Genomic DNA, 23,390 nt, shown 5'->3' with positions numbered 1-23,390 from the left:
AGGTTCCCAAGCTAGGGGTCCAATTGGAGCTATAGCTGCTGGCCAACACCAGAGGCACACAGGATTGGAGCCACATCTGTGACCTACACCACAGCTCACAACAACCCTTAACCCACTGCGCGAGGCCAGGGATCGAACCTGCATCCTCATGGATGCTAGCGGGGTTCACTAACCACTGAGCCATGATGGGAACTCCAAAAGAAGGACTCTTATAGGTATTTAGCTACATAAAAGGACTCTGATATAGGAAGAAAAAATATTGTGGCTATAGCCTTCACAAGCAATGAAAAGTGCCAGGAAATTATTTAAAATATCTGCTACAGAAGTAGTTTTCAATGTGAGGTCTGAGCTCCTTAGAGGCCTCTAAAAACTTTTTCTAAGTTCAAAACTAATTTCGCAAAAATACTATGATAGCATTTCCTCTTTTATCTTTCATTTTCTATGAATGTATAATGGAGTTTTCTAGAGATTGTATGTGTATACTGCAAGAGATAGGAGAAGCAGATATGAGATTGCAATGATTTTCTATTAAACTGAACATTTAAGAGATTTGCAAGAAGGTAAAACAATATGGTTGAAAAAGATGCTTGATGTGATTTCAGTCCCAGGTTTATTAAGACTTGGTTTGTAGTCTAACATACTGGGAGCAGTAGTCTAACACAATTGCAGTCTAACATTTATCTGAGAGAATGTTCCATGTACACTTGAGAGGGTTTTTTTTAGATGAATAACCTTGAGCTGTACATCTCAACTTTCTAAACGGGTCGTAAAGTAAGCAGTGTGCTTTGATTTTATAATTCCCAACACCACGTTTTCTGTGGCTCTACAACGGGTTCCCTTTCTCTGCAACACTATCAGAATTTCCCCTCCTCTTTTGCACCTCATTCTTCTAGAGCCTTCTAAGTGAGGGCTTCAACAAATTCATTTCCTCTTTTAGTTATGCTGCCATTTCAAATTAGAAGTACTGCAGAGATACATGCTCATGCCTCCCCCATATTATAATCTAAAATATGGACAAGAATAGTTAAAAAACTGGAGGACATATTCTGGACATTTTTAGTATATTTACTATATGTCAAGTATTCTGCTAGATACTAGGAATATAAACTAAGAGCGAGCAAAAACATAACATAAAAGAAAAAAGCACCTAACAGAGTAAGCTAAGATAAATGTTATTAGAAGCATATGTAGAAATAAGTGAAGCTTATCATTGGGAGTTTATGAGATTTCTCAGAGGACCAAAGCATGAAAGAACATGTTCGGATTTCTAACAATAATAAGAGAGCTTATTTTATCCTAAGGAAGAGAAATATTACAATTATTTTTTCAATATCTACCTTCTCCAAATAGGGATTTTTAAATACATGTCTTGGGAGTTCCCACTGTGGCTTAGCGGTAACGGAACTGACCAGTATCCATGAGGACACAGGTTCAGATCCCTGTCCTCGCTCAGTGGGTTAAGGATCCTGCATTGCCGTGAGCTGTGGTGCAGGTCACAGATGCAGCTTGGATCTGGACTTGCTGCAGCGGTTGCTTGGGCCAGCAGCTGTAGCTCTGATTGGCCCCCTAGCCTGGGAATGTACATATGTTGTGGGTGTGGCCCTAAAATAAATAAATAAATAAATTAATTAATTAAATGTCTAATATTCCAACCAAATAAACAGCCTGGTGATTAATTCCACTAGCACATGAACTATCCAAAGAATATTAGAAAAAGTAGAGCAAAACATGAGCCTCAAGAATAGCTCAATTATCTCTTCATGTTTCAGAGTCAACTTACTCTTACAGATCTAATGTTTCTGTTCCTGAGCAAGTGTTCCTGACGTTTCCTCAACTTGAATTCTCTCTTCTGCTCACTTTGTTAGAATTGACTCCAGAGTCATCTTTTCTTAATCCTCACAAACTGCTTTTTATTTTTAAATATCCCTCCCTCCTCTTATGTATATTCTCACCATGCGTTTTAAAGACAGAATAGCTAGGCTCAAATGACAGAGTTGTCAGTTGTGTGCTAGGGAAATATGGGCAAGAGTCTTCATTATTCTAAACACTCATGCTTTAGAAACACACTCCACGTGAATTTGCAGCACAGTGCACAGTACACAGTAGAGGCAAGAGTAGCCAAATCAATCAGAGATATGCAGTCTCCTCTCTCGCCCTAGGGCAAGGTGGAGAATGTTCTCTGCCTTCACAGCCCTCTCAGTCATGTGCAAGCTAACATGGGGTTGAGGGCAACGCTTGCCAGATTTTCTGGGTTCCCAACTGAAAGCCATGGGGAGAAATGCCGTCTGATTCTGCTCGCCCATGTATTCTTCCAACAATTTTTATATTACATCTGGACCTCAACTCTTGAAACTTGAGTCACAAATTTGATGCTACGAACATACACTCTGATTTTGCCATTAAAAGACTCGGGTTTAAAAAAAAAAATGGTGGTCTCAAACTGGAACAGAAGAGAGAAGGCTATCAGGTAAAACTTCACAATCTCTCTCTTTCTCAAAAGGTCATTTTCTCTCCTGAAATTTTCTTTAACTTAGATTTTTAGTAGACTCCTCCCACATTAGACACAAGTTCCATTTTAGAGTTGTTTTCAGAGAACTTTTAAACACCTTGTCACCTCCCAGAAGAAAAGCAAACTACATAGTTTGTGAGAAACATAACCTTGTATATGGTAATTTATTCAAATGCTAATTTTATTTGTGGAAGATTTTCATGTACACTGGAACCATACAATCCAGCAAATAAAAGTAAAAATTGTTTTCAATATCACATGGATTTGACCATGGGAGATGAAAATAAAATCAGCAGAAGTTTTATTAATTATTGGTGCCTAAGATGATATATGCTTCCTTTGGCTTGAAACGAGGTCGGGAAATTTGCCTTGAGACATTATCAAGTGACTTTCTGAATAAGTTATAAAAAAAAAGTGTTATTTTTCTATCAGCTTCATTTTATAATTCTATAAAAATCTATCAAGTTTTACTCATGATATTTTTAAACTTATTTAATAGTCCCAATACTATTCTATGTTAATTCCATAGTTTTACTAGCCATTGAACTTGCACTCAGAGGAGTATAATTTCCAGGGGCATATTTCATGATACCTCGTAAGTTATTTTATTATTTCAGTCTTACTTTATTGGCCTTTTTAATATATTGACTGTTTTATACTATGAGGTTCACAGCAGATCCTAAGTCCTTGAAAAGACCTTGTATTTATATTTACACTGCCTAAAACATTTTAAAGCTCTTGTAGTTCAAATGACAATGTGAAATTTCCAAGATTATTTGAGGAGGTAACTGATATTACTGCAGTGGAGAACAGTATTTGCAAACAGACATTATAGTACATTAAAACGTTACTTTAAAATTATTGTAGCACCAAATCCACAATGACTAATCTACGTTTCCAAATCAACAAAGCTCTAAAATCTAAAGGACTTTTAGTTTTTAAGTTTTAGGACTTCCCATGTGGCTCACAGCATAACTACTTGGCGTTGCTTTTTAAAATTTTTTTTTAAATTAAAAAAGATTTTTTTGTTGTTACTTTGACGCCAAAACTCTGTGAACAGCTAAATCTGACACAAATGGAAGTGAGGCTATTTATAATTTTTATTTACCCCACTTTTTCTGAATATCCACATGGTTTGCTATAGATATATTTACTAATGTGGTTAAAGAGTATTACCCTAGACTTTGCTGAGTATTACACAGTAAGTGGTATACATCTCATAATAATTTTTTAAAAGGTACAGTATAATATATGTAAAAAATAATACACAGGTGTATCAGTTTCTCAGGGCTGTCATAACAAAATACTATAGACTGAGCGGCTTTACAGCCTAAGTTTATTTTCCCACAGTTCTATAAGCTAGAAGGCCAAGCTCATGGTGTTGGCAGGTTTGGTTTTTCAGAGGCCTCTGTCCTTGACTTACAGGTGGTCGCCTTCTCGCTGTGGTCTGGTGTCTGACCCAATCTCCTCTTCTTAGAATAACATCAGATTGGATTAGTGCCCAACCTAGGGGCCTAATTTTAATTTAATTACTTCTTTAAAGGATTTACCTCCAGATACTTTCACATTCTGAGGCACTATGGATTATGGTTTCAATCTATAAATTTAGAATGGACCTTTCTCAGCCATTGTAGAGTTTGGTAAACTTTTCACATACACACACAGCACAAACACACACACAACTGCAGCACCACTCAAGGCCCTCTTGTGCTCCCTTTTGGTCACTACCCTTGCACTACCAAGGGGAATCTGTGCTGACTTCTGTTTGCATAGATTTAGTATTTTCCTCTTGCATTTTATATCAGTGGAATTATATATCTTGTGCTTTACATATTTAGCTTCTTTCAATTTAGCTTCATCCATAATGACCTGTATAGGTTAAGATAATTCATTCAAATTGAATAGCAATAAATTATGTTGACAAGTCAATTTATCTATTTTATTACTAGTGGGCATTTGGGGAGTTTCCAGTTTTGAGTTATTACGAATAACAAAGCTATGAACTTTCTTTCATCCGTCTTTCAGTGAGCACTGTCAAGTCGCAGGCTTGTTGGTCATAAGGTATGCTTATATTAAGCTTTAGCAAATCTAACATCTTGTATTTCAAAGTTGCCAGAGCAATTGGAACTACCATTTGGACAACTTCATGTATGTAACTTCTGTTCCATCAAGGCAGATACTGTAATTTAGAATCGATATAAGAAATCAAAGATAGTAAGGAAAAGCACTGGAGAGGAATGGGAGCCTCCAAATATTTATTATTTTAAGGTATGACACAGCCATCAGATAAGCATGCCAAGTAATATTGTACTAAGAAGTCAAGGATGAAAATGAACATGGCTTTGTGTCATAACCATTTTTCTTAACTGGAAGAATAAGAAATACTGATTTTAAATATCAGAGATCAGAAATAGAACTAGGAACTTCCTCATATTAGACCATGTAACAAATTACTAAGGAAAGTTCTGAAGCAATCTTTTTTCCAGGATGCAGTGACTTTAAAAATTACATTATAAAAGATTGTGATGACCCCTTATGAACTCAAATATCTTACTATCCTCTAGTCATGAAAATGAGTGTGCCTGTCACATCCCCATTTGCTCTCAATCCATCTCCTGAACTTCTCCCAATTCCTAATTCGCACTGATGGGCACTGAATCTTTCAAATTACCTTTCTAAAGACCAAGGGTATTCTAGTTGGTTTCAGCCAGTGGAAATAAAATAAGGAGTCTGGCAGATTCAAGGAAGGAAAATAACCAGCACTTTCTGCTTCTACTTCATATTTTCTAGCTCTTCTCAGCCAGCTTCTATCATAGTTCCAATTTCTACCGGTTGCACCTGACTCTGGTCACACCCTCCTCCCTTTGGTTTCTCCAAATCTAAAGTGATGCTCGTCTCCTGATGTTGGTAATTTTTGGTTGCCTTGCTAGTCCCTTGTTTGGCTTTCCAGCACTCTCATTTATTTGCAATTAATTATCTCTTTTGAACTACCTAGGCTGGGCTGTTTTGCTAATCAAACCCTTAGTAATACAGATTTAGTACCAGGAATAGTTCTACAAAAGAGGTTTTCAATATGGGATTCTGGGATTGGATTGTTCTCCTTTCCGAGCTTGATCACAGAAGAGCTTTTTTCGTACAGGAAAATGTGATGCTACTATCCATGGCTTGCAAATGCATTGAGATTATCTATATTATTGCACCTTAACACTTTTATTTATTTAAGACGAAATTCCAGTTTAGGAAAAGAGCTTTGTGATTTCAAGTATTTGCTGGCTGCTTCTAACAATCGTGAAGACCTTTAAACAAAGGCAAAGATGAGCTCATATTTTTAAACGTTTGTCTCAAAGCAGAGAAGGAGACAGTTATCATTATAACCTTAAATAAGTTGTTTTGTTGTTGTTGTTTTGTCGTTTTGTATTTTTTTGTAGCTATAAGGTAGGCATGACTCAAAGTCTGATGCACAGTCTAATTAAGATGATTGTAGAATTAAAATGGAACTCAAATGCTCCTCATGCAGTATTTTTATGTTAGGATTTTGGCATTGCCTTGGAAGGAGTGGAACCCCAAGACTGGGATGAGGAAAACTGAGAAGACAAAAGAATCTTTAAAAAGTTAAACTGTCAGAGTTCCCGTCATGGTTCAGTGGTTAACAAATCCGACTAGGAACCATGAGGTTGTGGGTTCAGTTCCTGGCCTTGCTCAGCGGGTTAAGGATCCGGCGTTGCGGTGAGCTGTGGTGCAGGTCACAGACGCAACTCGGATCCCACGTTGCTGTGGCTCTGGCGCAGGCCGGCGGCTACAGCTCCTATTCGACCCCTAGCCTGGGACCCTCCATATGCTGTGGGAGCAGCCCAAGAAAATGGCAAACAGACCAAAAAAAAAAGTTAAACTGTCAAATTTTGCTGATCTTTGCTCACTAACAGACGTACCCTTGCTCTGCTGTCTGAGAAGAACAGATTTCCCTTTCTTAAAACTCTGTAACACGTTCATCTGATATATTGTGCGTGTAAGAAAATATCTATCATGCTCAATTATTCCACCTTTTGTTGCCCAAAGTCTAGCAATTAGAAGAATGTTGGAAGAAATGTTGCTGAATGAATGACTCTGACAACTTTTCCTAGATTAGATATCAAAATGCATACATTTGGTTCAGATTTGCGGAACTGAAATGATTCATCACAGATTTGCAGAATGTATATAGAAGAAAAGCCAACTATTTCCTTGCTGAAGACACAAATTAATCTAAGAATGTGGTTTTTAAAGCTAATTAAGCACTTTACACAACAAATTTAGTTTTTTCCTTGATGTTTTACAAAAAATCTGTGCACATTTTAGGAAATTATATTTTCCTTCTGAAAGTTGAGATCATTGTTATAACCTTGGTTATATTTGTCCTACTAACTTTAATTACAATTTAGAAGAGGGAGATAAGGAAACGGGTTGAAGCATCTTTATAATGGCCCATATGATCAATGACCTTTAAGGTCTCATTTTCTGTAACGGTTCACTTTTTATATTCTGGCTGGTTCTGCTTCTATATGTCTATATTATGGTGAGAGGCACATGATTTATCTATAAATCCTGTACCCACAGAATTAATTACGTCTCTAAAATCTGTGAGGTTAGGAATTGTGGAGCTGTTTATAGTTTCTGTTTTATTTAGCATATTCCTCCAGTGTTCCATCATTATGGAACAGAGTAGGAACAAACTTTCTCATCTCAAAGTTAGGCAGGAATGTATGATGTACATGGATGATGAAAAGTCAGCAGATGCCCTCAGGAGCATCAGCCCTGGGAGGTGATTGTCAACTATCTTTTTCTCTATTGGAGTAAACAAAGATGTATAAAAAAAAATCTCTAAACCTGAACAAAATAGAGCACAGCCTTCTGTTACATATCATACCATGTTTTTGTTTAGTTTTTTTGTTTTTGTTTTTGGGTTTGTTTTTTTATTTTTTGTCTTTTTAGGGCCACACCCACAGCATATGGAAGCCCCCAGGCTAGGGGTGCAATTGGAGCTGCAGCTGCCGGACTGTACCACAGCCACAGCAACGCCAGATCTAAGCCGAATCTATGACCTACACCACAGCTGACAGTAACGGGGGATCCTTAACCCACTGAGCAAGACCAAAGATCAAACCCACATGCTCATTACTGCTGAGCCACATCAGTAATTCCTATATCATAGTTTTAAGCCTCTGAGATTTTATTTATTTTTAAATTAAAATATAGTGGATTTTCAATGTTGTATAGCCCTTTAGATTTTAGAGTTGTTAACTAGACATTAATTTTTTTGTTGATGTGATTTCTGAGAATGGGGAGTTTTTTAAATCTACTGTCTTACCCACTATAATAGTTTTCAATCCTGTTTTAACCATGGCATTTTTCTTCAAATAAAATTGCAAGCCAGATAAAAACACTTGAAACTGAGCTATTCGGGTGAAGGAGCTAAAGGGCTTGTTTGCTCAGAATTCACTGCTCTACCCATTCCCATGAGCTGAGCTGTCCAGGGACAATTTGTGGCTCCACCAAGACTCAGTTGAGCACAATTTTAAAAATTCACTTCGTTATCAGGAGATTCTGGTTTAATCCAAACTAATAATTGATGATACATATACTTTTATTCTTAATATTTCAAAAATATCTCCAGAATTCTATTTTATTACACATAAGAAAGACATACATGCTACAGCAATCATTCCTAAATCCTACCCCATGTTAATTGTGTAATAAGATTTGGAATGAAGGGTGAAAAATATTTGGTTTGATTTTATGTCTATGTGGGTGTGTACGTGTGCTTAAGAAATGCTATAGAACAGTAAAAATATATAATGAAATGGTACCTTTATGGTTTCTGATCAAATGGATTTTCTGAATCATAAAGCACTGTGAGAATATAAAGTGTTATTATTTTAATTAGGATAATGCATTTAGAGAAAACAAATGCAAGCACAATTTTTTTTAGATGATGGATTGTGAGCTCTTAGTTCTAATCCGGGAAAAGGAAAGCAAATTATTAAGCTTTTTTTCCCCTTAATGTGCATGAAAAGACTAATAAAAGTTGGGCACCCTTATAAACTGTAGGGAACTAACACAAAACATAAGCTTATCCTACTGTGAAATTATTGAGAGGCCCCATCTGCAATATTCCTTAGTGTGATTGCTAGTGAAATCAAAGATAAACTGGAGATAGAAAAAGCTCAGGAGGATGTAATTTAAATGGCCAAGATAATGGAATGCCTCCATGAAACACCAGAAGATTAGACCTCTTCAGTCTGAGAAAATGAATGTGAAGAGAGTAGTGGTTAAAATGAATAAACTAGTTTCTGAGGCCCATTCTACCTCAAGGCAGTCTTGAAGGAAATGAGAAATAATAATGGTAGGTAATTTTATTGAATACTGAAAAACTGCCAGACTCCGTTCCGAGGACTTTATACGTAAGGCTTGTTTACTTAATCCTCCAAACAACTGTATGAGAAGAGATTTTATTCTCTCTGCTTTGTAGATGAGGAAACTGAAGGCAGCCTAGTTAACATACAACATCATGCTTAAAAACTGAGCTAGCATCTGCTTTCTTATAATGCCAAATTATAGATAATCTAAGGTATGTAGATAGATAATTATCAAGATTATCAATGATTGATTATAAATTATTATCAAGGATGGTTTAAAATATGGATTCCTGGCCCCTCTCAAGCTACTTTAGTCTATCTGGGGTGAAGCCTAGAAATATGCATTTTTAAAACATCACAGGTACTAATCCAAGTGTATCCATGACCCATACTTCGAAAAATATCACATTTCTAGATAAATACTTTCTCAAAATCCATTCAATAAATAGATGTATGACCTTGGCTGAATTATTTAACCTCTTTAAAATCTTACTTTTCTAATCCACAGAAGACACATAATAATAGGAATATAATTATTTAATATATAATATCTTTAACTTTTAAAATGATTAACAAATTACACATTAAAAGTGCTAATTATGAGATAATCAATACATATTAGTTCTTATTTTTAAGCAAAGATATCTATGGCTGCTGAACGGCCATAACTGTTCTACCATGTAAAATTGCTCCTGCTTCTTACATCTGTAAAATTTTAAGTACCATAAATATTTTAGCTTCTCCGTACAAATACACTAAATTTATTGTGTCTCCACCCTCTATTTGAGTACTCTCCTGTTTGTTGTTGTTGTTTTTGTTTTATTTTATTTACCCTTTTTCTCCTGTGTAAAACTTCCCTTGACTGTTCCAGTTCACAATGATCACCAGCCAGATACCATTTAGGAAATTCTTGTTATATTAGTCAACATCTGAGTCTTGAATTCCCTAACTATTACTATCCAAGATTTATAGGAGAGTCAAACAAAGTGCTTGAAGAAGAGGCAGAAACTTCTGGAACCAGAAACATAATGAAATTCTATCTATGAAGCTCAACTGAGTTCAGTTCGCCTCTTTGACTCACTCAGAACTATCATCTCTACAACTCACCAGGCTCTATGATTTTCTATTGCTGAACAACTTTCATGTGAATTTATAGGGACGATTTATATACATTATTTTTAGTCATCAAAACTGTCACCTAAGTTAAATGCATGTACTCCCTAAAGCCCTGCCATCAAAAAAAATAGTAGTTGGAAGATATGATATTTTGAAGTCAAGTATATTTGATGACAAAGTCCACATTTTTTTTCATACTCATTCAATCATTAATCACTTAATTATTTGACTGCTTCACAAATAGCTCAGAATATAGTCATGGAACCAGGCTTCACAAATAGCTCAGAATATAGTCATGGACAGAGAAGAAAATCCCTGCCCTTATAGAGCAAACATTTTTTAAAATGTGGCCTCTCATTTCTTTGGCGTCATGGTGAACTCCTTGAGGGCAGCGGCCAAGTGACAGACCAACAGAGCCCAGCTGCAAGATTTCTCAAACAGAGCTGCCTAAAGCATATTTATTGACGTAGTAATCTTGTAGTTGATTAACGCAAAGTATAGGAACACACCACTTATTAGGCCAAATTAGTAAGTAATTAGCTTTACTCTATGCCAGAGCTTCAGAATAATCTCCTCTTCAAAACGGTGCCAAAGCAAGGCAGAATAAGTACTGCCCCACTTCCACGATAGCTTTCTATACTATTAAGGAAAGCATTTATCCCACTGCTTTACAATTATTTATTTGTCTTTATTTTTTAAATTGGAACTTAAGGTTTTGAAGGTTAGGTTCAGTTTTTTTTAAATTTATATCCATAGCAAGACACATCTGGCAAATAGCAGAAAGTCAACACAGTTCTGCTGAAATAAGGGGAAATATCACAACTAGTAATCTTATAAACGAATGGCATGTTCAAAAGGAAGAAACATACAAAAGCACATATATGAGTCAGTTTAAGTTGATCAACTCATACAACTAGGATGACAATTTCTTCCAAGACAGGAGTATAGTTGGAGGGTTTAAGTTTAAACTTCAACTCTATTTACTCCGCATTTGCTTTGAAACAAATCTAACTTCTCAAAATCTAAATTGTATTATCTATCAAACTTATATGAGATTAAATAGTTACAGACCATTTTAAAACTGAGACAATACATATGTTGTTACAGATATGTCACTGTATGTGAAAGTAACGGGATATAATAATAACTTCTCTCAGATTATCAATATACTCTTATAAAAAAGTAGCATTCCTTAGTGATTGAAATCAAATTCCAACTCTATCAATTTTCTGAGGTGTGATGTTATACATTTATTCTTATTCTCTCTAAGCTTCAATTTCTTCAACTGGAAAAAAGAAATTTTGTTACATGTATCTTCCAATGATATAATTCTTCTATAGAAGTTAAATGATAAAATGTATATCAAATTATTAGCATAGTACTTTGAATTTAAGAAGCCATAAAGAGTTCAATATCCTATTTGTTGCTATAAAAGTAAACAAACATTATTTAGCATGTTCAGATAGCACACTAAAAGGAACATGACAGGCTTTAAAAAATTTCCCCTGAATTTCCTATACTTCTAGTTTTATTTTTTCTGTGGTAAATTCTTTCATTTCTAATCTATAATAATATGTGATTACTATATAAATGTTACTCCAAAGGAACTTGATTTGCTTGTTCTGCTCAATTTAAATATTATCAGACTCCTCTTAAATACAGATATAATCAGTAACATAACTCAAATTTTAATTATTTTTCTTGTATCATGAAAACTACGTAAAAATATTTTTTCTATTTACTCATATTTAGCAACTTGATCAAAAGTGAGATCATGGCTTTGGATCCAATACTTTTCTCACTCCTAAATATGCCAGGCCGTGAAAAATCTGCATTTGGTTTTCCTTTCACATCTTGAATGTATTTCATGTATTTTTTAATGTTTTCTTATGGTGTATTTTCTCACCAACCTCCACATGCCTGATGGAAGATGTAAAAAAGCTATTCCATATGCTTGTGTAAAATGTGTTGAATGGAGAAAATTGGGCAGAAAAGTGTCTACTTATAAAAAATGAGGAGAACAATTGCATGAATTTTCCATCTGAACAGGAAAATTATATTTAATTGGTCTTTTCAGGTTTAAATTTCCAGATTCCAAATTCAGGTGATAAAATATTTAGCAAAAAATTACATAATTGGCCTTTACTATTGATTTATGAAGATAAGCATGTGTTATATGAGGTACACCTTCTAAGGTTAACTTAAAATACAGCTATGACAGATTAGGAGTCATGTAAAAAACAGGAGCAGAATTTTATCTGATTTTTAGTTTACAATGTATGCACTAAATAGCTCCCACAAAGAACTTCAAGTAGCTTAAAATACAAGAATCATATCCACTAAGTATTAGTAAGCAGACATTAATGAACTAAACCCCACACCAAATACTTTTGTTCTTAGAATTCAGACTATTCAGGACTAAATTTAGGCTCTAATCGTTCTGTACAGTACAGCTTAAAGAGAATTAAAATAATATTTTCCATAGCATATAGTTTTATTGTTGTTCCAGAACATATGAGGCCGTGCTGTAAGCTTAATAATGTGTCTCATGAATTGTATCTTAGTTGATGTTCCTCATAACCCAAGAAAAAGTATTTTTTTCCTCTTTTACAGATGAGGATACTGAGGTGGGAAGCAAGAAGGCAAGGTGTACAAGTGAATACATAACTTAGGGACCAAAGTTGGGATTTAAATTCTGATGCATCTAATTCCAATACAAAGCTTTCCCTCCTTAACATGTCCCTCTGTGATCTCTCCTGAAACACCTTTGGCAAGTTAGTACGTCCTCCAAGGAATGCACAAACACACAGAAGAAAGTCTAATAATCATTAAAAAATAATTATGATCCTTAGTGGAGTATCTATTACATTTTAAATATAACCCAAGAGTTCCTGTTGTGGCTTAGCAGTAGCAAACTGGACTAATAATCCATGAGGATGCAGGTTCGATCCCTGGCCTTGCTCAGTGGGTTAAGGATCTGGCATTGCCGTAAACTGTGGTGTAGGCTGCACACATGGCTTAGATCTGGTGTTGCTGTGGCTGTGGTGTAGGCTGGCAGCTACAGCTCCAATTTGACCCCCAGCCTGGGAACTTCCATATGCGACAGGTGCAGCCCTCAAATAAATAAATAAATCCCAAAGATCTCCATCTTAGTAAACTGATATTGGACTAAGAAGTTGTCAGAACAGTGAATGATTTATAGGTTACTTACATCGATAGTAATCCTGCCTCTTGAGGAATGATTACCCAAGTAAGCTTTGAGTACTCCCCAGTTCCCTGACTAAAATCGGGTTAATGACAAAGTACCACGTAACTCAAATTGTCTGTCTCCTGTGTAGCTTTGTCTTTACATTTTACTGAAATTAACTTCGAAATATTTAAAACAGATATTAATAATGACTGCTTATATCTACATTAAATCACAGTGGTAATATCTGAAATAATGGAATTTGGACCAGAACAGATGAAAGAGAAAGACACTTTTGATGAGATTGATAGAGGATGGATACAGAGAATAAGGAAGACGTTGTCAGGGATGACTCCTTACCTTCTGGCATGTGAAAGAAACTACGGAAATAGTGGGGGTGCTCAGGAGAAAACGGAAAGAGAATGAGGTGTGTGGCTTGAAATAACTGGGTAATAGTAATACCAAATAAGGGGTGACTCTCTCTATCCATGCTGAGAGGAACGATTAGGGCTGGAAATAAAGACAAACTTCCTCAGCCGGAGAAGTTCATGAAGAATGCATGCATCTGGCTGAGAGAGAGTGTAAAGTGAGGAGAAAGGAGACTCTAGGACTCACCCTTAAGGAACTCCAACTCCAACTGACCAGGTAGCAGAGAATAAGCCTGTGAAATACATGTCCTAGGAGATACCAGAGGTGTAGGAAGAACACCCGTGTAATTCCACCAACATGGGTGAAAAGAAATCCAAGATGAGAGAGACTATTTAAAAAGTCAAGTGCTGCTAAAAAAAATAAGTTGAAGCCTGAAATGTCCACTTTATTATAAAGAAGCGTGCATGTTTATGTTTGTTTCCAACTTGACCTACCAATGTATTTTTGCCATGTTTTGAATGTAAAAGTGTTTTGTTGATTAACTGATAAATTTCATCAACTCTTCAGCTTCTAATCATTGAGTTGCCTCAATATGGGAAAAATATTATTTCACAGAAAGTTTTTATGTAGATTTCTATGTGTGGATGTCTCTGTATGTACCTACACGTATACATTTTAGTGTTTCCACATTGCATTAGGTGAATAAAATATACACCATACCACTGAAAATAAAAATAAAACTGTAATCCGTTTCTCTGTGTTGTGGTTTTTAAGTTTGAATAAATAACATCTCTTTATTCTCCTCTTGGGTTGAGAATTAATTGTGATGTCAAGCCTAAAACTTAAAGACATTGAGATGAAAATATCAACTTTTATCAAGTAAGGCTGTTTAGAGAATTTGCTTCAAATCTATAGCAGAGAGAGCTTGCCAAAACCCAAACTACTAATAAATGTACTTGAATAGATCTGAAAAATTCAAAGCTTCCCCTGGTAAGCTTCATACTATAGGCACAACAATTTGTGAATTTTGAGGCTGGCATGAAAACGGAGGGGAAAGGGAGGTGGATTGAATGTATATAATTCCTCCTACAAAATTTAGCAGATATTATCTTTCGTTTACAGAGATGAGCATGTAAGTAATGGAGAAAGAGGCCCCGTATCGCTCTAAGCCAGGAAGTCCTTTCACTTGGAAATCTGAGTGGAGGGGAGAAGTTTCCGTACTCAATACAATCATGATAAAATATGCTTAAACTAATTTGAATAAAAAATTAATATATATGTGTGACTCTGTCAGGTATACCATAGCAAACTCCTATTCTATTAGTCCCTTATGTTACATTTTTAAAAATGGTTGAATTCTTCCATTCTAGGGGAACAAAGAATTTAGACTAGTAACAAGATAAGTAAGGCTTTTATGGATGTGCGCTTAAGTTTCAACAAGTTCATATGGGCAATGAGAAAAATAGTAGAAAGTGTGTGTGTGTATATGTATGTATATATGCATTTATTTACACATATATTTGCATATATATATTTACACATGTATATATATATGCAAGATGCAAAGACTTTAGAACGAACTGATTTGAAAATATCTTATTTTTTAATATATCTCACTTATAGCAAAAACACTGTTTACAATATATATATATCACTGTCATTTTGATGATATTTCCCAATTCCAACTGTCACTGTTAACCCAATACAGCTTATAAATTGCATACCAATCAAAAGCATCAAACATCTGGTAAACTCCTCTAATATAAAGGTATTCTCAAGGGCCAAACCAATATTTTCCATTATAACTGGTGGGTGGTTTTCACTGTATCTACTATAAAGAGAAGCCACTAGGAGTTCTTGCCTATTCTTTATACCTTGGCCTCTTTTCACTTGCCTCTGTGATTCAGGGAAATATTGTTGTTTAGAACATAATCAAAACTTGAATAATTTGTGACACACCCATGGCATGTGGAAGTTCCCGAAGCCCGGGACTGAACCCGTACCACAGTTGTGACCTGAACTACATACAGCTACAGCCATGCCAGACCTTTAACCCACTGTGCTACAAGGGAACTTCCTCAAATTTAAATTTCTAACTTATCGTGACAAAGACATTACAAAAATCATAAATTAGAGAAATGCCGAGGATAGAAATATGAGAGGGGTATAGACATGCTAATAGAAAACTCCAGGGAGTGTGGACATCTAACTGTCAAATCTGGAGACGACCCTGGCTTCCTTGCTCACTTGTTCTAAGAGGTACCTCCTTACACACGCACAGTCACTGGCAAGTCCTTGCTGCACTCTTGCGCATCACCCACTGGGGCGATTTTTTTCTTTTATGGCAACAGAGAAATGACACAGAACACTATGCAGTAATCTAGCAGTCTTGCAGACCCTTTCTTTCAATCTAACCCTCTCAATGGAAGAAGTCCAAGGACCAATCTCAAAACCGGGGAAATTGTAAAGTAACCAAGCTGATTCTAATTTTCCAACCCATGAATATGTTGGTAGGTTGTAGAGGTTCTTAGGAAAGTGTATACAATCCATGAAAAATTGAATACATCTTGTTTTCTACTACACTCACATTTTCTGGACACATAGTTAGATGGTAAAATAATACTTAGGGCATAAGAAGAGAGGAAATAAGACATTAGTGAAAATTGGGGTGAGATATAGAAGAGTTAGCAGACAGATATTAACTATGGCAATCAGAGGAAAAAACCCTGGGAATTTAGTTTTTAGTTGAATATCCAAATAAAACTATGTGTCCAGAAAATAATTAGAGTTTGCAATAAGGCTCCATCAAATCTCTATTTCTGGCCACCATATTCTATGAAAACTTGCCTGGGAAATGAGCTTACTTCAAGTCAAAAAAGACAAGGGACATATTTTAATATTTTCAGAAGTAGACCAAAACACAGGGAATTTCAGATGAATTCTTTCCCCCACACTTCCCATCCGCCCGACTCAGTCCCTTCTTTCCCCTTTAGCTGTTTGGCCATATAGAAGGCTGGAGGGTTCCTTCTTTAGCACAGGTCCTTAGTCTTCTGCCTTAAATATACTCTTTATATCCAGGCATTAGGTGATCAGGTTCGTAAGTTTTTCTTCCAGGAGACAGATTTACTCAAGCTCATATCTTGAATGAAGGAATAGAACATGGTATCATATCAGCAGCCACTGACTCAGTTCATTCAAGGTTAATTTGCTACTTTCCTGCATGACAGTAACACCATAATTTGCTTAAATTTTAGCAAATGACCGCTATTGCTAAATACAGTGAATATACTACATATGAGCTTGTTACTCTTTCCACCTTCAAACATGTACTCACTGGAAAGCTTTCAGTTAAGAAGTTCCTGCTGCGGCTCAGCAGGTTAAGTTCCCAACATAGTGTCCTTTGGACGCACATTCGATCCTGGCTTCCCTCAGTGGGTTAAGGATCTGGCGTTGCCAAGAGCTTCAGAGTAGGTTGTAGACATGGCTCAGATCTGGTGTTCCCATGGCTGCGGCATAGGCCTGCAGCTGCAGCTCTGATTTGATCCCTAGCCAGGAACTTCTATATACCATGGATATGGGCATAAAAAGAAAAAAAAAAGCATCTGTTCAATGCCAACCGTGATAGTAGGTCCTGGAGAGTCAATTGTGAATGTGACTGGCATTACCCCTCTCCAAAGGACTCCTCTGGTGAAGGAGGTAAGTTTAAAATTCTTAAGCAATAAATATAACTCAAAGTTCTAGTAAAAGTTATAAAGGAAACAAAGAAGCTGAAACAGAAGACATCTGAGACCACGGAGGACCTACTTAAGACAGAGTCATCCAACTATTTACTTGGGAGGTAAACTTTCATCTGAAAAGTGAAAGAAGAATGAAGTGTCTGGCTAAGAGTGGTGTTGGGAAAAGAGCCCTTTAGCCTGTACCCGATGTAGTCATGGGAAAGTCCTGTGTCCCATAAAGAGCCAAGAGTCGCACATGGAGAACTTTTGATGGATTTCTGACTCAAAGAGCGAGGCAAGCTTTTTCATACTGTAGACCGTTTACACTTGCAGTTTTAGATGTCTCAGACATTTCCCAGCTGACTCTTGGGCTAAAGCCTATTCCCACAAAGCTTTGTTTCCAGCTGGCTGTCAATCCAACCACCAAGAGTTTCAAACAATTCTTGCTAAGGAACTAGATAGCAATGACCTAACACTCTGGGGTAATTCTGTTTTAAAAGTGGACACAGAAAGACCATAAATCCATTAATATTCAAAGGACTGAAGTTCTAGTGGATCACCCAGCAGAAACGTGAGTTGGGTAGGTCATGCCCACCCACTGTTACAGAAGCTAGTTTGTAAATCTTTTCCTATTAGGGTCCATATGAAATTCAAACTTATACACTAAAGGAACTTGAAAACTGCCAATTACTTATACCAAAAAATGGGTTTGGTTCCAATTTGAATAAATTAACACACACACACACAAACACACATACAGTGATTAATGTTCTACCATGACCAGGTTACATTCTTACAATTGTTTCCTTGCCCCTTTAGTCAATTAAAGCTATTTTTATAATTATTAGTCATTAAGTTTGAGAACAAGTTTTTGTTATCCAAAATAATTATCCATGCTACTTCCCTGGAAAACAGTTCTATGGCTGCACTGTCCTATGGTTTTTAGGTTGAGCAGAGGACACTTTGTATAGCTCTGTCAATCTTTGACCACTGCTAAATTAGCAAACACTTTACATTAATATCCTGAATAGTTTGACACATCGCCCCATAATCACGTAATTTGTACCAATGTAATATGGCTTATGATTCAATAAGTAAACACAGATTTTTAAGGAATGTGTATACGCAGTAGCATTTTTAACTCAATAAAATGTTTTAAAACTATTTTTTTCAAACATTTGGGGTTTGGCAAAACATAAAATGCCTTGGCCAAGCACTCTTCCTCCAATTTTTAAAGCCAGTGCATTTCAAGGGAAATTTAATTCATATGTTTCTAGTATATTTACACTTAGTTTATTTAAATGGTGTTTTGTAAGAGCTTTGTGAGGTCCAAGAAGTCAATAACAAGTTTATAAAGTGTTTTAAATTTCCTTTACATTGAACCAGGTGAGCAAATTTTGTTTCAAATAATAAAAATTCATGGATTTACCTTAAAATGTGATATTCTATAACACTTACTGTATTCAAACTGTGTAAAAGTTACATATTATTCCCAAATAGGTCTCAATAATATGGCATCAGCTACCACCCAAGCATCCAGTGTAGGGCTGGTCTGGAACAAAGTTAAAGAAACTGGTTGAGATCAATCCAGGGTGTGAAACATCTGGCCTATGGCTTATTGGCCAAGCCAGCTACACAAAGGAAACTTCTCAAACACTTCTAGAAATAGCTGGCTCTACTAACCATATCCTAGTTCTTCCATTTACTAGCAGTAACTTCAGACAAGGCACTTAACTTTCCCCCAGCCACTCTCAATTTCTTTTAGCCAAAAAAAAAAAAAAAAAATGGTGATAATATATGACTAATTTCATCGGGTTCAAGTGAGGAATAAGTCAAAGAAAAGGGCAATGTTGGGTCCTGCTGAGGGGGTCTCACTGCAGCATGTGCTCAATAATAAAAATGATAGTTATGTGTGTTTGACTTAAGCCTGCCTATAAGAACTACTTCAGCAGGACTGTCTTTAGTTAGACATCCATTATCTGAAGACCATGAAAAATAATTTTTAACTGATTCTGGCTTATGTGGAAAGATGAAGAGAACAACAAAAAAGAAGTAAGAGTCAGAGCAAAAATGAGAGCTTTCTAGCTTTGTTTATAGTGTTGGTTCGTGAAAGGGACACTGGAGTGGGAAAGAGGACAAGAGTCCCCATTCTCTGTACTGCTATTAGCGGGATGATTGCAGGCAAGTTACATAAGGGCACTGGCCTCCAGCTTCAGCTGCAAAATTATGTGCCTAACGAGATGACTTCAGGTTCCTTCAAGTAGGATGGTTTTATTATTTACTTTGGCATTAAAAAAGCCTCAAAATCTACCATGAAAGTGAACTAATGATAATTTTTTTCTCTATATACTGGGTCACAGACACCATAACTTGGGTCAGCTTCAGACAGATGCCTGAGGTTGCTAGATATACTGAATATACACCAGATATGAGCCTGTTCACCTTTCTGCCTTCACACATTTATTCATTTATTCTGAATTATTACTCAATGTCAAGCACAATTCTAGGTCCTGGGGAAGCAACTGTGAAACTGACTGACATTATTCCTCTTCACTTTCTCAAAAGGATTGGGATGAAAAGTCAAAAAAATTTATCTAGGAGTTTCTGTTGTGGCTCAATGGTAGCGAACCCAACTAGGACCCATGAGGATGCGGGTTCAATCCCTGGCCTTGATCTGTGGGTTAAGGATCCAGTGTTGCCATGAGCTGTGGTGTAGGCCACACAGGCAGCTCAGATCCCATGTTGCTGTGGCTGTGGTTTAGGCTGGCAGCTGCAGCTCTGATTTGACTCCTGGCCCGCAACTTCCATATGTCGTGGGTGTGGCCCTAAAATAAAAAAAAAAATTAAAAAAAAACTTTTAAACTGATCCATATAGGCACACATGCATTATATTCATTTTTTCAAATATTGAAAATGTAGAAAGGTATACTTACACATAATTATAATTTGAAATACTGACAAGGAGCAACTTGGAATAAGTTAATTCCTATCAATCTAACTTTTAATTCAGAAACACTTCAAAAGGAAGGAATCAAGGTATTTTTGTTATCTGTAAGCCCACCAGCATTCTCAAAATGCTCTTTTACCCTATGTCTACATTTTTTGTCTTATAGTACCACTTTCGATCACATCTCCTTTATGTAATTTTGTCACTTTGAAACTGGAGAAACAGGACATTTTCTGAATTACTCTAATATCAAGCAGAAAGTTCAGACCACAGTCAAAATAAGGGTCCTAAAGCCTCTGTGGCTTATCAACCACTGCCCATCACCCATGCTATAGCAAATCACTATTCAAATTAAGAATGAATTTTAAATGCAAACAAAGAAAATCTTACATGAGCATGGAAAGCAAATTGTCAGGGATTCAAGAACAATAAATGTAGAGTTAAAATGTGACTAAAACATCTCTCTCTTATTCCAGAAATATTTCCATCTTGAACATCTGTCTTTTAGGGTCTTTCTTTTTTCTTCTGCTATTGCCAAGATAAATTCAGGAAGTGTGTGAATTCTCAGCCAGATTGAGACAGGCATGTAATTATTTTTAGATTTTAGATTGAGGAACAAATGTTATTGTTCTCTTCACAAACACCTTCCTATATTCCCCGCCTTGAACTTTCTCCTCGGGTTAATAAAATAATCCTAACCTAATGTATACAGTATGGTACTTGCCCTATATCACTTCTGTGAAAATAAATTATCTCATTGTTGCCACCTTCAAATATATCCATACTTATATATCAGTAATATAACTTTTCTCTCCCCTTTTCCTAGATATTAAGGGACATAAAATTTAAGAAACTATTTTGCTTTCCAGATGCTAACATTTTTATTGAATGGAGAATATTAGCATATATGATGTGCTGAAAGGAAGACTTCTGACAATGCAAGCAACTGGGACCCGAAGCAGAGAGATTCTTCTGGCTTTGAGGATTCTTGCATCAGTGATTCATATCATATGTGCCTCCTGAAATGTTTGCTAAAGAAGCTTTATTACCATCAGAGCCCAAGAGGAGAATTCTGACATCTCAGCTATGCTTGTTGGGATGGATGGTCCCCGACTCTCTATTCACCCAAGTACCAAAACACTGCTGGTAAGCATGAAGTTGATGGGGGTGGGGGGGTCTCTTCTGCGTCCATTGTCACCGTGGGCCCCAAATTTTCTGAGGCCAGGTCTAACAATAATTTTGAATTCTCTACTAGCTCTGCCTCTAAGTACACCAAATCCCCACTTCCTCTGGTTCAAAAAAATAGTATAAGGACCTTGGTGATGGGTAGATACTCTGTTTTCCACATTGTGTCCTCCTCTTCTTCCCATATCAATCTCTCTCTTGGCAACCTTCTCTCTATAAAATTAAAGTTTAAAAATACCACCAATATGAATGAACTGGGAAAACAAGGGAAGGCAGAAGAGGAAACTGTTATTGACATGACTGATAATCTCCCTAAAGAAATAAAATATATTCCTATACAGAACAAAAGATTGAGACAGACAAATTAAGTGACTTTCTGAAAATCCCATGTCAGTTAAGAGATAAAACAGTGCTGGTTTTGGTCAATACCACCTTCCCCAATTAAATTAGAAAGAAGTTTTACAAAATGATGAGTGCTATTCCAGTAGGGCTTGATAGAATTATTTAGGATTTAGATCAACATTTTGAAGCAGACTTAACTCACTGGAAACATTATTAAAGCAGAAAACCAAACTAGTCATATTCAAAGCAATATGATTTCTTCTGTTTCATTGATGGAGTTCATTATTTATTTTATATTCATGAATTTTTCAATTTATGTGTGTTTTGTTCTTATAGATCCATTTTTGTTTCAGAAACTAATTTATATAAACTACTATTTGGATATATAGGAAGAAAATTTGAATATTTTTTAAATATACCCAAGGCAATCTATAGATTCAATGCAATCCCTATCAAATTACCAAGGACATTTTTCACAGAACTTTAACAAAATATTTTAAAGTTTGTTTGGAAACACAAAAGACCCAGAATAGCCAAAGATATCCTGAAAAAGAAAAAATTGAGCTGAAGGCATCAGGATCCCTGATTTCAGACTATACTACAAAGCAATAATCCTCAAAACCATAGGGTACTGGCACAAAGACAGAAATATAGATCAGTGGAACAGCATAGAAAGCCCAGAATTAAAGCCCAAGCACCTACAACCAACTAATCTATGACAAAGGAGGCAAGAATATACAATGTAAAAAAAAAAAGCCTGTTCAATAAGTGGTGCTGGGAAAACTGGACAGCCACATGGAAAAGAATGAAATTAGAACACTCCCATACACCATACACAAAAATAAACTCAAAATGGATTAAGGACCTAGATGTAAGACCAGACACTATAAAACTCTTAGAGGAAAACATTGGCCAAACTCTCTCTGACATAAATGACAGCAACATCTTCTCAGATCCACCTCTTAGAGTATTGACAATAAAAACAAAAATAAACAAATGGGACTTAATTAAACTTAAAAGTTTCTGCACAGCAAAGGAAACCCTAAACAAAATGAAAAGACAACCCACAGAATGGGAGAAAATCTTTGCAAATAAATCTACTGACAAGGGATTAATCTCTAAAATTTACACCTTCTGCAGCTCCACACCAAAAAAAAAAAAAAACAAACAAACAAAAAAAAAAAAAACCATCAAAAAATAGGCAGAAGATCCAAACAGACAGTTCTCCAAAGAAGACATACAGGTGTCCAAGAAACACATGAAAAGATGTTCAACATCATTCATCACTGGAGAAATGCAAATCAAAACCACTATGAGGTACCACCTTACACCAGCCAGAATGGCCATCATCAAAAAGTCTACACACAATAAGTGCTAGACAGGGTGTGGAGAAAAAGGAACCCTAGTACACTGTTGGTGGGATTGTAAATTGGTGCAACCACTGTGGAAAACAGTATGGAGATTCCTTAGAAAACCAAAAACAGAACCACCATTTGATCCAGCAATCCCACTCCCAGGCATCTATTCAGAGAAAACTGTGACTCAAAAAGACACATGTACTCCAGTGCTCACTGCAGCACTCTTGCAATAGCCAAGACATGGAATCAACCTAAATGTCCATCAACAG

At 36.1% G+C, this 23,390-nt stretch overlaps 1 protein-coding gene across 29 annotated transcripts in view; it reads left to right on the top strand.

The window, feature by feature from the left end:
- The window catches only part of TMTC2 (transmembrane O-mannosyltransferase targeting cadherins 2), a 949,512-nt gene that overhangs the window by 820,982 nt on the left and 105,140 nt on the right, over nucleotides 1–23,390 (top strand). For 5 of the 29 annotated variants that reach the window (XR_014804573.1, XR_014804526.1, XR_014804528.1 and 2 more), the window contains 2 exons: nucleotides 21,106–21,382; nucleotides 22,100–22,609. The gene's annotated coding sequence lies outside the window, so the exon portion shown is untranslated. Of the gene's footprint in view, nucleotides 1–12,630; nucleotides 12,788–13,442; nucleotides 14,326–21,105; nucleotides 22,610–23,390 lie in introns of those variants that run through there. The other 24 variants (XR_014804541.1, XR_014804556.1, XR_014804549.1 and 21 more) reach the window with 7 other exon arrangements.

The sequence above is a fragment of the Sus scrofa genome, chromosome 5 (assembly GCF_054392235.1).
Source record: "Sus scrofa isolate SSC_HxYL_T2T_F1_AM1 chromosome 5, Sscrofa_HxYL_maternal_Yorkshire_Landrace_v2.0, whole genome shotgun sequence".
NCBI lineage: Eukaryota > Metazoa > Chordata > Mammalia > Artiodactyla > Suidae > Sus > Sus scrofa.
This window is presented reverse-complemented; position numbering and strand designations above follow the sequence as displayed.